This window comes from Leucoraja erinacea, unplaced genomic scaffold (assembly GCF_028641065.1).
Source record: "Leucoraja erinacea ecotype New England unplaced genomic scaffold, Leri_hhj_1 Leri_91S, whole genome shotgun sequence".
Classification (NCBI taxonomy): domain Eukaryota; kingdom Metazoa; phylum Chordata; class Chondrichthyes; order Rajiformes; family Rajidae; genus Leucoraja; species Leucoraja erinaceus.
Window position 1 is genome coordinate 185,001 of NW_026576861.1, and position 15,117 is coordinate 200,117.

General features: G+C 47.6%; 1 protein-coding gene across 1 annotated transcript in view; it reads left to right on the forward strand.

Annotated features, from left to right (window-relative positions):
• The window catches only part of LOC129695037 (dedicator of cytokinesis protein 2-like), a 286,209-nt gene that overhangs the window by 54,069 nt on the left and 217,023 nt on the right, over positions 1–15,117 (forward strand). The window lies entirely within an intron of this gene.

Sequence of the window (15,117 nt, forward strand, 5' to 3'; positions counted from 1 at the left end):
TCCCTGTACATAAACTCACAATAGGCCTATAGCCCTTTATTGATGCTACACGTTCTTGCAGCTGTAAGCAGTACAACACAATAGCAAGTTTAGCAATTCAATATTAATTTCTTAGTGTCAGTTAATGTCGATTAGTGTGTGTGTACATATGTACATGTTGGTCATTCACCGTCTCTCAGGTTGTGGCACGCTGTTACGTATTGTGCACCAAGATGGGCCGTATTTCCTTCACCAAGGATTATTCTTAGTTTGGATGTATCATCTAGTTCTTTAAAGTCAGGGGTTGCCACACTGAGTTTGTCAAAGTCTGCTTTCCTTGTTTTGTCAAATGCTTTGCATTTTAGGAGGAAGTTACACCTCTGTTTCAACCTGATCTGTTGAACAGTGGCCGCATATTCTGTTTACTCTTGGTTGCCAGAATCTCTTGTGTCTTCCTTTTTCAACTGCCATATAGTGGTCACTTAACCTGTATTTGGTGAGGGTCTGTCTCTGCTTTATGTCTCTCTCTCTCTATCCATCTCTCTCTCTCTCTCTCTCTCTCTCTATCTCTCACTCTCTCTCTCTCTCTCTCTCTGTCCCTCCCTCCTTCCTACACAAGCGCAGAAGCAATGTCTACAACTGGCGCCCAATGCCCCAGGGTGGGCCTGGCATTGTCACCCCTGGAGGCATCCCAGAATGCAATGCAGTGGGTAACCTTGGGCAGGCCTGGGGCCTAGACTAGGCCCCATCTGATCCATTGGAGCAGCTCAAAACGCTTTATTGAAACAAATTAAAAATTGCTATGTTGGGCCAGAGGCAGTTTGTCATTTCCATTCAATGTTCTGATTCACAGCCTGAAGCTAAGGGCCTGTGCCTGAGCTCTAGCAGATGCACACAGCTCAGGCATTGAGCTCAGAATGGCAAATGATTTGAAAGTGAGATGAACAAAACCAAAAGCAACTCCCCTCCATCTCATGCCTTTCAAGTGAAAAGCGTTTTTGCAGGAGCATTAATAAGCAGATGGGATTAACATCAGTTACAATGAGGTATTAGGGCAGGTGATTAAAGGTTTGCTCGCAGCAAGGATTTGTCTTGAAAGTGAGAGGCAGAGAAATTTCTCAGAAGACTGGGGAAGATCCACCCGGCTGTAATGAATCTTAACAACTTCGACACAGGGCACTGCGGGACACGGCTTACCAGGATGCATGGCAGCTTGGTTTGGCAACAGCTCTGCCCTAGACTGAGAAGGATGAGAGGATATCTTACTGAAACATATAAGATTATTAAGTGGGAACACGAAAAAATGCTGGCGAAACTCGATAGCGGATAGATAGATAGATAGATAGATAGATAGATAGATAGATAGATAGATAGATAGATAGATAGATAGATAGATAGCGGTGCAGCAGCATCAATGGAGCAAAGGAAATAGGCAACGTTTCGGGCCGAAACCGATTATTAAGTGATTGGACACGCTAGAGGCAGGAAACATGTTCCCGATGTTGGGGGAGTCCAGAACCAGGGGCCACAGTTTAAGAATAAGGGGTAGGCCATTTAGAACGGAGATGAGGAAAAACTTTTTCACCCAGAGAGTTGTGATCTGTGGAATTCTCTGCCTCAGAAGGTGGTGGAGGCCAATTCTCTGGATGCTTTCAAGAGAGAGTTAGATAGCGGTCTTAAAGATAGCGGAGTCAGGGGATATGGGGAGAAGGCTGGAGCGGGGTACTGATTGTGGATGATCAGCCATGATCACATTGAATGGTGGTGCTGGCTCGAGGGGCCGAATGGCCTACTCCTATTGTCTATTGTCTATTGTAAGATATTACCGAGCAGCCAATATAATCAAGGACCATTTATACCCCAACGAAAGACACAAAATGCTGGACTAACTCAGCGGGTCAGGCAGCATATCTGGAGAGAATGAAAAGGGTGACGTTTCGGGACGAGACCCTTCCTCAGACTCAGAAGACAGAAGAAGGTCTTGACCTGAAACGGCAAATATTTATTTTCCTCAGAGATGTTGCATGACCTGCTGAGTTACTCCAGCATTTTGTGTTTATCTTTGGTTTAAACCAGCATCTGCAGTTCCTTCGTACACCATTTATACTTCGATCATCCCCACTTCTCCCATCAACCGATGGGCAGCAGATAAAACATCTTGAATGCACATACCACCAGGTTCACCATCAACCTCTTCCTCATTGTTAGCAGACTACTGAACAGTCCGCTCACAAGCTAGGGATAGATAGATAGATGGATAGATGGATAGATGGATGGATGGATGGATGGATGGATGGATAGATGGATGGATGGATGGATGGATGGGGATGGATGGATGGATGGATGGATGGATGGATGGATGGATGGATGGATGGATGGATGGATAGATAGATCCTTTCATTGCAAAAGGATTTGAGTATAGGAGCAGGGAGGTTCTACTGCAGTTGTACAAGGTCTTGGTGAGATCACACCTGGAGTATTGCGTACAGTTTTGGTCTCCAAATCTGAGGAAGGACATTATTGCCATAGAGGGAGTGCAGAGAAGGTTCACCAGACTGATTCCTGGGATGTCAGGACTGTCTTATGAAGAAAGACTGGATAGACTTGGTTTATACTCTCTAGAATGTAGGAGATTGAGTGGGGATGTTATAGAAACTTACAAAATTCTTAAGGAGTTCGACAGGCTAGATGCAGGAAGATTGCTCCCGATGTTGGGGAAGTCCAGGACAAGGGGTCACAGCTTAAGGATAAGGGGGAAATCCTTTAAAACCGAGATGAGAAGAAATTTTTTCACACAGAGAGTGGTGAATCTCTGGAACTCTCTGCCACAGAGGGTAGTTGAGGCCAGTTCATTGGCTATATTTAAGAGGGAGTTAGATGTGGCCCTTGTGGCTAAGGGGATCAGGGGGTATGTACATGGTAAATGGTAGGGAATTGAAGAATGTAGGAGAACAGAGGGATGCTGGGAAGGGCCTGTGCATACTCCTCCCTGAAATTTCTATGTTCTCATGGAGCATAGGGTGGTAAAGAAAGCTTTTGGGTGACCTGGCTTTATAAGTCAGAGCATTGAGTATAGAAGTCGGGATGTAATGTTAAAAGTGTACAAGGCATTGGTGAGGCCAATACTGGAGTATGGTGTACAATTTTGGTCGCCTAATTATAGGAAGGATGTCAACAAAATAGAGAGAGTACAGAGGAGATTTACTAGAATGTTGCCTGGGTTTCAGCAACTAAGTTACAGAGAAAGGTTGAACAAGTTAGGGCTTTATTCTTTGGAGCGCAGAAGGTTAAGGGGGGATTTGATAGAGGTTTTTAAAATGATGAGAGGGATAGACCGAGTTGATGTGGACAAGCTTTTCCCTTTGAGAATAGGGAAGATTCAAACAAGAGGACATGACTTCAGAATGAAGGGACTGAAGTTTAGGGGGAACATGAGGGGGACTTCTTTACTCAGAGAGTGGTGGCTGTGTGGAATGAGCTTCCAGTGAAGGTGGTGGAGGCAGGTTTGTTTTTATCATTTAAAAATAAATTGGATAGTTATATGGATGGGAAGGGAATGGAAGGTTATGGTCTGAGCGCAGGTGTATGGGACTAGGGGAGATTATGTGTTCGGCACGGACTAGAAGGGTCGAGATGGCCTGTTTCCGTGCTGTCATTGTTATATGGTTATATGGTTATATGGTATGGAGAGAAGGCAGGTACGGGATACTGAGTTGGATGATCAGCCATGATCATATTGAATGGCGGTGCAGGCTCGAAGGGCCGAATGGCCTACTCCTGCACCTAATTTCTATGTTTCTATGTTTCTATGCCGCATCATGCCGCAAATTTTTCGATGACCTGATACCGAAGTCAGTCAATGTTGCCGGCAGTCGCCGAAAAAGTTGCCAAGTGGGACAGGACTTTAAGTGGGTCAGGCCCATTACTCTATAATGCTGTAACACTATATTTCACACTTGGGTATATTTCTCTTTGTTCTGCCTGTTGTACTTGAGTCAGCTCGATTCTACTCAAATACAGCACTAATTGACTGGAGAGAAGGCAAACAGAGTGCTTCACTGTACCTTGGGATATGGGACCATTAGACCAATGCCACTTCAGCACAAGATTTGAGGAATGACATCCTTGTGATTGAGGCAGTGCAGCGTAGGTTCACGAGATTGATCCCTGGGATGGCGGGACTGTCATATGAGGAAAGATTGAAAAGACTAGGCTTGTATTCACTGGAGTTTAGAAGGATGAGGGGGGGATCTTCCTTAAACATATGAAATTATAAAAGGACTGGACAAGCTAGATGCAGGAACACTGTGCCCTATGTTGGGCGAGTCCTGAACCAGGGGCCCAGTCTTAGAATAAAGGGGAGGTCATTTAAGATGAGGTGAGAAAAAACCTTTCACCCAGAGAGTATAAACCAAGTTTATGGAAGTCTCTGCCACAGAGGTCAGTGGAGGCCAAGGAATCACTGGATGGATTTAAGAGAGAGTTATGGCAATAGCTGTCCTTATTATGGAGTCACGAGATATGGGGGAGAAGGCAGGCACGGGTTATTGATAGGGGACGATCAGCCATGATCACAATGAATGGCAGTGCTGGTTCGAAGGGCCGAATGGCCTCCTCCTGCACCTATTGTCTATGTGATCATTAAACCAATGCCACTTCAGCACAAGATTCTGAGGTGGAAACTGGATCGTTACATGAAGGTGTGTAACTATTTGATAGTCCAGGTAGAAGTGTGGGGAGAAATGGCACAGTAAAGGAGTTGAGGCCACCATGGATTGGCCATAGAAACATAGAAACATATTCAATTAGAATTTAGGAGTAGGCCATTCGGGAAAATCTTGCACCGAAACATTAACATATGATCAGGGACTGGATCATCCAACTCAGATGCCGTACCTGCCTTCTCTCCCATACCCTCTGATCCCCTTAGCCACAAGGGCCACACTAAGTCCCTTTAAATATAGCCAATGAACTGTCCTCAACTACCCTCTGTGGCAGAGAGTTCCAGAGATGCACCACTCTCTGTGTGAAAAAGTTCTTCTCATCTCGGTTTTAAAGGATTTCTAGCCTGTCCAACCCCTTAAGAATTTTGTAAGTTTCTATAAGATCCCCTCTCAATCTCCTAAATTCTAGAGACTATCTGGACACTTTCAAGAGAGAGCTAGATAGGGCTCTTAGAGATAGCAGAGTCAGGGGATATGGGGAGAAGGCAGGAACGGGGTACTGATTGTGGATGATCAGCCATGATCACATTGAATGGCGGTGCTGGCTCGAAGGGATTGGATAGTTATATGGACAGGAAAGGAATGGAGGGTTATGGTCTGAGCGCAGGTATATGGGACTCGGGGAGAATACGTGTTCGGCACGGACTAGAAGGGTCGAGATGGCCTGTTTCTGTGCTGTAATTGTTATATGGTTATGGCCGAATGGCCTACTCCTGCACCTGTTGTCTATTATATTGTTTCTATGCTGTATCTCTGTCCTCCTCTGCCGAGTGGCCTTGAGTACATTAACCCAAGGGCACGGGTGAGAATAATTGAATCTGTCAGTCTGACATTGTCCAGTGAATTTGGATTGTCCAGAGATGAAGGGATGAGGAGGGAGGGGCGGGGAGTCTGGTAAGCAGCCAAAACAGGAATAATATCTTTCTTTCCCTATTGTTCAGTGTAGTGCTCTTACTTTGGGAAAAAAACAGAGTTATCAGCAAGCCCAGTTCCTTGACAGACCCAGTTTATCTTGACAAATGAACCTCGAGCTTGGAAATTATTATTGTGCTGCCGCTGTTTTTGTCACCATCCCTCCCGAGTTCCAATCAGCTTTTTTTTTTTTCCCAGCCGCACAATGTGTTATCTGTCAGAAAGATAATGGACCTGGGGGAAATATTCTGCTTGTGTGCTTTAGCCGCCAGTGTTCTTGCAAGATAAACTTGGGCGTCTCCGACAGCAGGCAGCGAGAGCAGTCTTTTGGAGCCCGAGAGTCACGCGGCGTGGAAACGGGCCATTCGGCCCATCTATCCCCATGCCAGCCATCTGCACTACCCCCCAACTGCCCACGGTTGGCCCATATCCCACTAAACCTTTTCTGTCAATGTACATATTGTTTAAATGGTGTTACAGTCCAAGCCTCGACTACCTCCTCTGGCAGCCCAATCCATACACCCACCGTGGCCAGAGTGAGCACCACCGTAAATTGGAGGAGCAACATCTCATATTCCGCTTGGGCAGTCTGCACCCTAGCGGCATAAACATTGAATTCTCCAATTTCCGGTAGCCCTTGCTGTCTCCTCCCCTTCTCAGCTCTCCCTCAGCCCTCGGGCTCCTCCTCTTCCTTTTTAGCACAAACGTCCTTTAGCCACAAGGGCCACATCTAACTCCCTCTTAAATATAGCCAATGAACTGTGGCCTCAAATACTTTCTGTGGCGAGATGAGAAGAACTTTTTTCACACAGAGAGTGGTGAAAAAAAAAAACTCTCTCACAGAGGGTCCTGAAAGACTTCATTGGCTATATTTAAACTGGAGTTCCTGTGTTCTGGACTAAGGGGATCAGCTGCTGCCTCACAGCGCAGGTACGGGATACTGAGTTGGATCCCAGCCATGGGCATATTAAATGGCGGTGTAGGCTCGGAGTTTGAATGGCCTTCTCCCCCTGCACCTAATTTCTATGTTTCGAGATGTTTCTGTTTCCACTCGGCCTCCAAAAACGTGGCAGAGAATTTGTAGATTCACACTCTCTGTGCTGGAGAAACTCAAAATTCTCAGCTCGGTCCTGATGGACTTCCCGAAGGATCCTTAAACTGTGACCCCGACGTTTCGACTTCCCCAACACCTTCTTCACAGCGCAAGTTTCCTTCGATCCCGACCACGGGTGCTTGTCTTTACAGAGTTTGTACGTTCTCCCCGTGACCTGCGTGGGTTTTCTCCGAGATCTTCGGTTTCCACTCGCACTCCAAAAACGTACAGGTTTGTAGGTTAGTTGGCTTGGTGTAAAGGGCCTGTCCCACTTTGGTGACTTTTTCGGGGACTGCCAGTGACTGGACCCCCTCCCCCCCCCCCTATGACAATGTCTACAACAACCTACCACCTAATCGACGTCAAGCTACGGCAAACTACCGAAAACCGGCGACCCATTAGGACGTCCATATCCCTCTAAACCTGTCCTATCCATGTACCTGTCTAAATGTTTCTTAAATATTGCAATAGTCCCTGCCTTGGCTATCTTCTTTTATTTTGTTTAGTTTAGACATACAGCGCGGAACCAGACCATTCAGCCATGATCGAGTGGTGGAGTAGACTTGATGGGCTGAATGTCATCATTTTTCTAATACCACTTATGACCTTACGTGCCGTGTCAAAGGTTACAGGGAGAAGTCAGAATGGGGTTAAGAGGGAAAAACAGATCAGAGAAAACATAGGAAACATAGAAAATAGGTGCAGGAGGAGGCCATTCGGCCCTTCGAGCCAGCACAGCCATTCGTTGTGATCATGGCTGATCATCCCCTATCAATAACCCGTGCCGGCCTTCTCCCCATATCCCTTGACTCCACTAGCCCCTAAAGCTCTATCTAACTCTCTCTTAAATCCATCCAGTGACTTGGCCTCCACTGCCCTCTGTGGCAGGGAATTCCACAAATTCACAACTCTCTGGATGAAAAAGTTTTTTCTCACCTCAGTCTTAAATGACTTCCCCTTTATTCTAAGACTGTGGTTCTGGACTCGCCCAACATTGGGAACATTTTTCCTGCATCTAGCTTGTGCAGTCCTTTTATAATGTTATATGTTACTATAAGAATCCCCTTCATCCTTCAAAACTTCAGTGAATACAAGCCTAGTCTTTCAATCTTTCCTCATATGACAGTCCCGCCATCCCAGGGATCAATCTCGTGGACCTACGCTGCACTGCCTCAATCACAAGGATGTCCTTCCTCAAATTAGGAGACCAAAACTGTACACAATACTCCAGATGTGGTCTCACAAACTACATCAGAAGTCTGCTCACCCACCACACCACCTCCAGGTCCCTCAGATCGGCCGACTTGGGGTTACTGAACATCCCGCTGTCTAGGCATAAGCTCAGGGGCGGTTTGCGGTTGCAGCTCCTAGACTGTGGAACAGCATCCCCCCTCCCATCAGAACTGCCCCCTCCACCGACTCCTTTAAGTCGAGACTTAAAACTCATCTTTACTCTCAAGCCTTTCTTGACGTCCTCTGAGCGAGGGCTATATGTGTGTATTTATGTATGTACTTAATCTATGAACCACTGTTGTGTAACGTTAGTACCTCCACCAATGTGAAGCACTTTGGCCAACGAGAGTTGTTTTTTAAATGAGCTATAGGAATAAAAGTGACTTGACTTGGACTCACCAGAGCCCTGTACAACTGCAGAAGAACCTCTCTACTCCTATACTGAGATCAGCTCCTGCAACTTATGATGTGGTTGCGTGAGAGCCACAGGGGTGCCCATTTATGAGCTTGCTACATGACAGAGGGGTAGTAGTGGAGTGGCGCTGGAGGTGTGTGTGGAAGGAGTGTTGCCATTCACACCCCCGTAATGGCTTGAGAGTGCCTGCTGCTGACACTCTGTTACAAATGGAAGGCAGCAACAGTGACAGCCTCTACTTTGGAGAGCACTTTACGCTAAGTATTTCCTTTGAGAAGATCATTGCCGACAGTGCGGGCGGTTTCTCGGAAATGAGGGTCCTGATTGTGGCCCAAGCACATTGGAGAGAGGAGGAGAACTTGTTCACAGCAAGCATACAGTGTTGCAGTGTTGCAGTAGAATGGAGAGACAAAAAGCTGGAGTAACTCAGCAGGACAGGCAGCATCTCTGGAAACATAGAAACATAGAAAATAGGTGTACAGGAGTAGGCCATTCAGCCTTTCGAGCCTGCACCGCCATTCAATGTGATCATGGCTGATCATCCAACTCATTACAGAGTTGACGTGGATAAGCTTTTCCCAATGAGAGTAGGGAAGATTCAAACAAGGGGACATGACTTGAGAATTAAGGGACAGAGGTTTTAGGGGTAACATGAGGGGGAACTTCTTTACTCAGAGAGTGGTGGGTGTGTGGAATGAGCTTCCAGTGAAGGTGGTGGAGGCAGGTTCGTTTTTATCATTTAAAAATAAATTGGATAGTTATATGGACGGGAAAGGTATGGAGGGTTTATGGTCTGAGCGCAGGTGTATGGGACTAGGGGAGATTATGTGTTCGTCACGGACTAGAAGGGTCGAGATGGCCTGTTTCCGTGCTGTAATTGTTATATGGTTATATGGTTATAGTATCCCGTACCTGCCTTCTCTCCATACCCCCTGATCCCTTTAGCCACATCTAACTCCCTCTTAAATATAGCCAATAAACCGCCCTCAACTACCTACTGTGGCAGAGAATTCCACAGATTCACCACTCTCTGTGTGAAAATGTTTTTTTCTCATCTCAGTCCTAAAAGACTTCCCCCTTATCCTTAAACTGTGACCCCTTGTCCTGGACTTCTCCAACATCGGGAACAATCTTCCTGCATCTAGCCTGCCCAACCCCTTAAGAATTTTGTAAGTTTCTAAAAGATCCCCCCTCAATCTTCTAAATTCTAGCGAGTACAAGCCGAGTCTATCCAGTCCTTCTTCATATGAAAGTCCTGACATCCCAGGAATCAGTCTGGTGAACCTTCTCTGTACTCCCTCTATGGCAAGAATGTCCTTCCTCAGATTAGAGGAGAAGGAATGGGTGACGTTTTGGGTCGAGACCCTTCTTCAGGCCAACTGAAGTTGTAATCTCGACCCAAAGCGTCACCCATTCCTTCTCTCCTGAGTTACTCCAGCATTTTATATCTATCTTCGGTTTAAATCTACATCTGCAGTTCCTTCCTACACACAGTAAAATGGAGGCTCTTGGAACTGCAGATGCTGCAATCTTGAGCAAAAAAAAAAAACCAGGTGGAGGAACTCAATGGGTCAGGCAGCATCTGTGTGTGAATGGAAAGATGATGTTTCAGGTAAGAACCCTTCTACAAACTGTCAAGAGCATCTCTATAGACTACGACCACTGTCAACTGTTTGAAGAAGAGTTTCCATTCTATGGGAAAAGATCGTTTTAGTTTTCGTTTAGTCTATTGTCACTTGTAACAGGTACAGTGGAAAGCTTTTTGTTGCGTGCCAGCCAGGCAGCGGAAATACGATGCATGATTTCCATCAAGCCATTCGGAGTGTACAGATACATGATAAGGGAATAACGTTTAGTGCACGGCTACGGCCCCTGGGCCGAATGCGGCCCGTAACCCGAATTCATCCCGCCCGCAGGCTGATTTTTTCCCCCGTAACATTCCGTCTCGCTGAGCGCGGCTGAGCGCCGAGCGCCGAGCTCTGTCTGTACCGCATCCTGCGCAAAGCCGCCGGCACGACCACGCACCTTCTGCCACATTCTAGAAAGAACTGCAGATGCTGGAAAAAATGAAGGTTGACAATAATGATGGAGAAACTCAGCGGCAGAGACGTGCAAGGATTGCAAGATGCTGCCTCACCTGCTGAGCATTTCTGTCCACCTTCTGTGAACACGTGTTTTGATGACTGCCATCCGGGGCGGGATCCATGTGTACACGTGATAGATGTGGCCCACCATCTGCTCAAAGACGTGCGTCCCGACCCCTATGCACAACAAGGTTGCCCACCCCTGGTTTTAGTGCAAGACAAGGCCAGTAAAGTCTGATCAAAGATGTTTCAAAGGTCTCCAAGTGAGGCGAATAGTACAGTCGCTTACCCAGAGGATGGGAATCAAGAACCACAGGACATGGATATAAAACATAGATAATAGGTGCAGGAGGAGGCCATTTGGCCCTTCGAGCCAGCACCGCCATTCATTGGCTGATCATCCCCAATCAATAACCCGTTCCTGCCTTCTCCCCATATCTCTTGACTCCACTAGCCCCTAGAGCTCTATCTAACTCTCTCTTAAATCCATCCAGTGACTTGGCCTCCACTGCCCTCTGTGGCAGGGAATTCCATAAATTCACAACTCTCTGGGTGAAAAAGTTTCTTCTCACCTCAGTCTTAAATGGCCTCCCCTTTATTCTAAGACTGTGGCCCCTGGTTCTGGACTCGCCCCACATTGGGAACATTTTTCCTGCATCTAGCTTGTCCAGTCTTTTTATTAATGTTATAAGTTTCTATAAAATCTCCCCTCATCCTTCTAAACTCCGGTGAATACAAGCCTAGTCTTTTCAATCTCTCCTCATATGACAGTCCCGCCATCCCAGGGATCAATCTCGTGAACCTACGCTGCACTGCCTCCATCGCAAGGATGTCCTTCCTCAAATTAGGAGACCAAAACTGTACACAATACTCCAGATGTGGTCTCACCAGAGCCCTGTACAACTGCAGAAGAACTCCCATACTGAAATCCTCTTGTTATGAAGTGAGAGTGGAAAACATTTCATGGGAAACCGAGTGGTAACCTTTGACACAGAGGGTGGTGGGTATTTGGAACGAGCTGCCGGAGAAGATAGTTGAGGCATGAACTATAACAACATATGACATCTGGACTTGAATAGGAAAGGTATGAGGGGCAAATATGAGCAAATGGGACTAGCTTCGATCGGCCATCTTGGATGGTATGGATAAGTTAGGCCAAAGGCAGTGTTTTCATCCTGTATGTCTATAACCTCCTTAAATCCCTATTTTCTAAGACACCAGCCACAATGTTGGTGCAGCTCACATTTAACTGAACATGTGACAGATACATTTTGTCGACTAAAAAGTGGATTTTCTCTAGGATTATCTGCGTTTATTTGAGATTCCATATTTACAGTAGACCTTTGGCTGTTGCCAGGAACAACAACTCAAAATCCTTTGATCCGCGCCTTGTTCTAAGAGAGAGTAGTCGCCACGGGTACCATGGAATCCCGTGCTACCCGCTCCATGGTTGGATAGTCGGCGGCTAAACCGTATTCCCCACCTGGTTTGCCAGGTGAGGAGGGGGCTGTGGACCCCCAGCAGGGCCAAAAACAAGACCTGTCAAAGGGCGGATGAGCTTCTATCGAGCCAACGGCCATCCACACTTCAGTAGAAGTTGCGATCACTGTCGTACATGGCATTGTAAGGCACAGTGCCCGTTGATGTCTTCAACAATGAATATGATGATGATTATTCTAACTAATGAAAGGCCTCTTTACACAATAAGTTCTATCATTCTTTTTGATTGTGTTGTGTTCTTTTAATTGTGTGGCTGCATGATAACTCAAATATCACTGTACCATAAATGTGAATCTGAATAGATAGGTCAGCTATGATTGAATGACAGAGTCGACCTGATAGACCAAATGGGCTTATTCTCCTTCTAGAACTTATGCCCATTAACTTGTGAACAATCAAGTCATCCACAGCCTACAGGATAAACGTTTAGCATGAGATAAATTCATGAATGATCATAAATTTGAGTATGGAGTCCCTGGGTGTCATTCTCACGGTCACTGACCCATCCATGATGGCTGCAACAAAGAAAAACAAAGATGAATTCCAAATCTGTATCAACCCTGAACACAGCGATCAAACGCCCGCACTACCCGATGCGAGCAGTGGAGGACGTTGCTGCTCACCTTGTTTTCTGTTCTGGATGCCAAATGCTTGTACTGGCAGATCCCACTTCTGACACCATGTTGAGTGTCTCAAACATACTCACTGTTCTGGTATAACAGTATTTATTGAGTCACTCATATAATACACTACAGCACGTTGCTTCAACTGTATAGCAGCATTGACTAACTGCCCATGTTGGGTTGCAATGATATGGATACAATGCAATACAATAGCGTTTATTGTCATTTGAACCTCAAGTATGAAGTTCAAACGAAATATGGTTTCTGCAGTCTTACAACAAGGAAAGAACCAAGACACACACCAACACAATTTACCCAAACATCGATCACAGTGAATCTCCTCCTCACTGTGATGGAAGGCAAAGTCTTGTCTCTCCCCTGCGTTCCATACTTCTCCTGATGTTAAAGCCCCCGGCGGGCGATTACCGGCTGCACCGTGCGATGTAAGGCCCCGCTCCTGGCCTTAATGTTAATTTTGGAGCCCCCAGCAGGCGATGGCAAGTCCCGCGCTAGGCGATATAAGGCCTCACTCTGGGTCTTAATGTTGGAGCCCCCGGCTGGCGATGACAAGTCCCGCGGCTGTTAAAGCCGCACCGGGCGATGTAAGGCCCCGCTCCGGGTCGTTTTCAACCCCGCGATTCGGGTGGGTGAAACTGCCGTTGCAGGAGCTCCGAAAAGTGGTCTCCCACCAGGGACCCACGAGCTCCCGATGTCACCGTCCACCGGGCCTGCGGCCAGTGCCTCCGAAGCTCCGGAGTGGGGTCACTGCCGCGCGCCACCACAGCTCTCCTCGATCCGGAGTCGGCCAGCTCCACGATGGTGAGTCCGCAGGCTCCGCGACTGGAGCCCCCAGGACGTTCCAGTTGGAGTGCGAAGCCCCAACGACAGCGGAGACCCGACAGGGAAAAGGTCGGGTCCCCCGTACAGGAAAGAAATTTTAAAAGATCCCGCCCCCACACATATACACAGCTAAAAATAATTTAAAAAAATACATCAAGCTATACATTCAATGGGACAAAAATCAAAAAAAGACGGACGGACTGCTGAGGCTGCTACAAACGCCAATCGCGCTTCCCAAAATGTGGCAGTAGGCGGAGCTTATGATATCAAAGCATTACATTGGTTAGTAGGTAACGTGACCAATCACACAATACACAATACACAATACAATTTATTTGTCACTTGAACCTCATAGAGGCTCAAACGAAATGTTGTTTCTGCAGTCATACACACAAGAAAGACCCAAGCCACAACACAATTTACACAGACATCCATCACAGCGCATCTCCTCCTCGCTGTGATGGAAGGCAAAAACTTATCTCTCCCCTGCTCTTCCCATTCCCCTCCCGATGTCAGAGTCAGAGTCAAAGCCCCCGGCGGGCGATGGCAATTGTCCCACGGCCATTAAAGCCGCGCCGGGTGATGCAAGGCCGCGCTCCGGGTCTTGTTGTTGGAGCCCCCGGCGGGCACTAGCAAAGTCCCACAGCCGTTGAAGCCGCGCCGGGCGATGATGTAAGGCCCCGCTCCAGGTCATCCTCGACCCCGCGACTCGGGCGGGAGAAGTCGCCGTTGCGGAAGCCCCGAAAAGCGGTCTCCCAGCAGGGACCCGCGGGCTCCCGGTGTTACTGTCCACCAGACCTGCGGTTGGAGCCTCCGAATCCCCGGGGGTCGGGTGCCACCACCGCTCCACCCGCTCCGGACTCGGCCAGCTCTGCAATGGTGAATAGCTCCGCAGGCTCCGTGACTGGAGCCCCAGGTCGCTCCTGCTGGAGGCCGCTCCACGGTGCAGCCCCAACGACAACGGAGACCCGACAGGGAAAAGGTCGGGTTCTCCGTGCAGGGGAAAGATTTTAAATGTCCCCCCCCCCCACACACACACACACACACACACACACACACACACACACACACGCACACGCACAACGCACACGCACACGCACAGCACACACACACACACACACACACACACATACTGCACACACACACACACACACACATACTCCATCAAAAAAAAATAATAAAAACTACAATAAACTACATAAAAACGGGACAAAAAATAACAAAAAGACAAACGGACTGCAGAGGCCACTGTGACGTGAGTCTACACATATCATCTAGTCTGAAGAAGGGTCTCGACCCGAAACGTCGCCTATTCCTTCGCTCCATAGATGCCGCCTCGCCCGCAGAGTTCCTCCAGCATTTTTGTCCACCTTCGATTTTTCCAGCATCTGCAGTTCTTTCTTAAACTCATCCCCTTGGGGTGTCCGTGTTGGATTTTGGAGACACGTTGGGGCAGCGGGTTCAGAGTTCCCCACAGCACGGAGCGGGTCTCGAACCCGGGGGGGGGGACGGCTGACTTAACGAGCGAAACCCCAACTGACACCTTGAGCGGGGATGGCGCTGTCGAAGTGCCTGGGGGCGGGCAGGCAGGAAAGGTAACTTCACATCAGGCTGGTCAAGAGCACGGAATAATTGTTATATTAATATACAGGCGCCAAACTGACAGTGGGGTCTAATCATAGCTCACGTCACTCTCAGCAGAGTGGAGCCATTA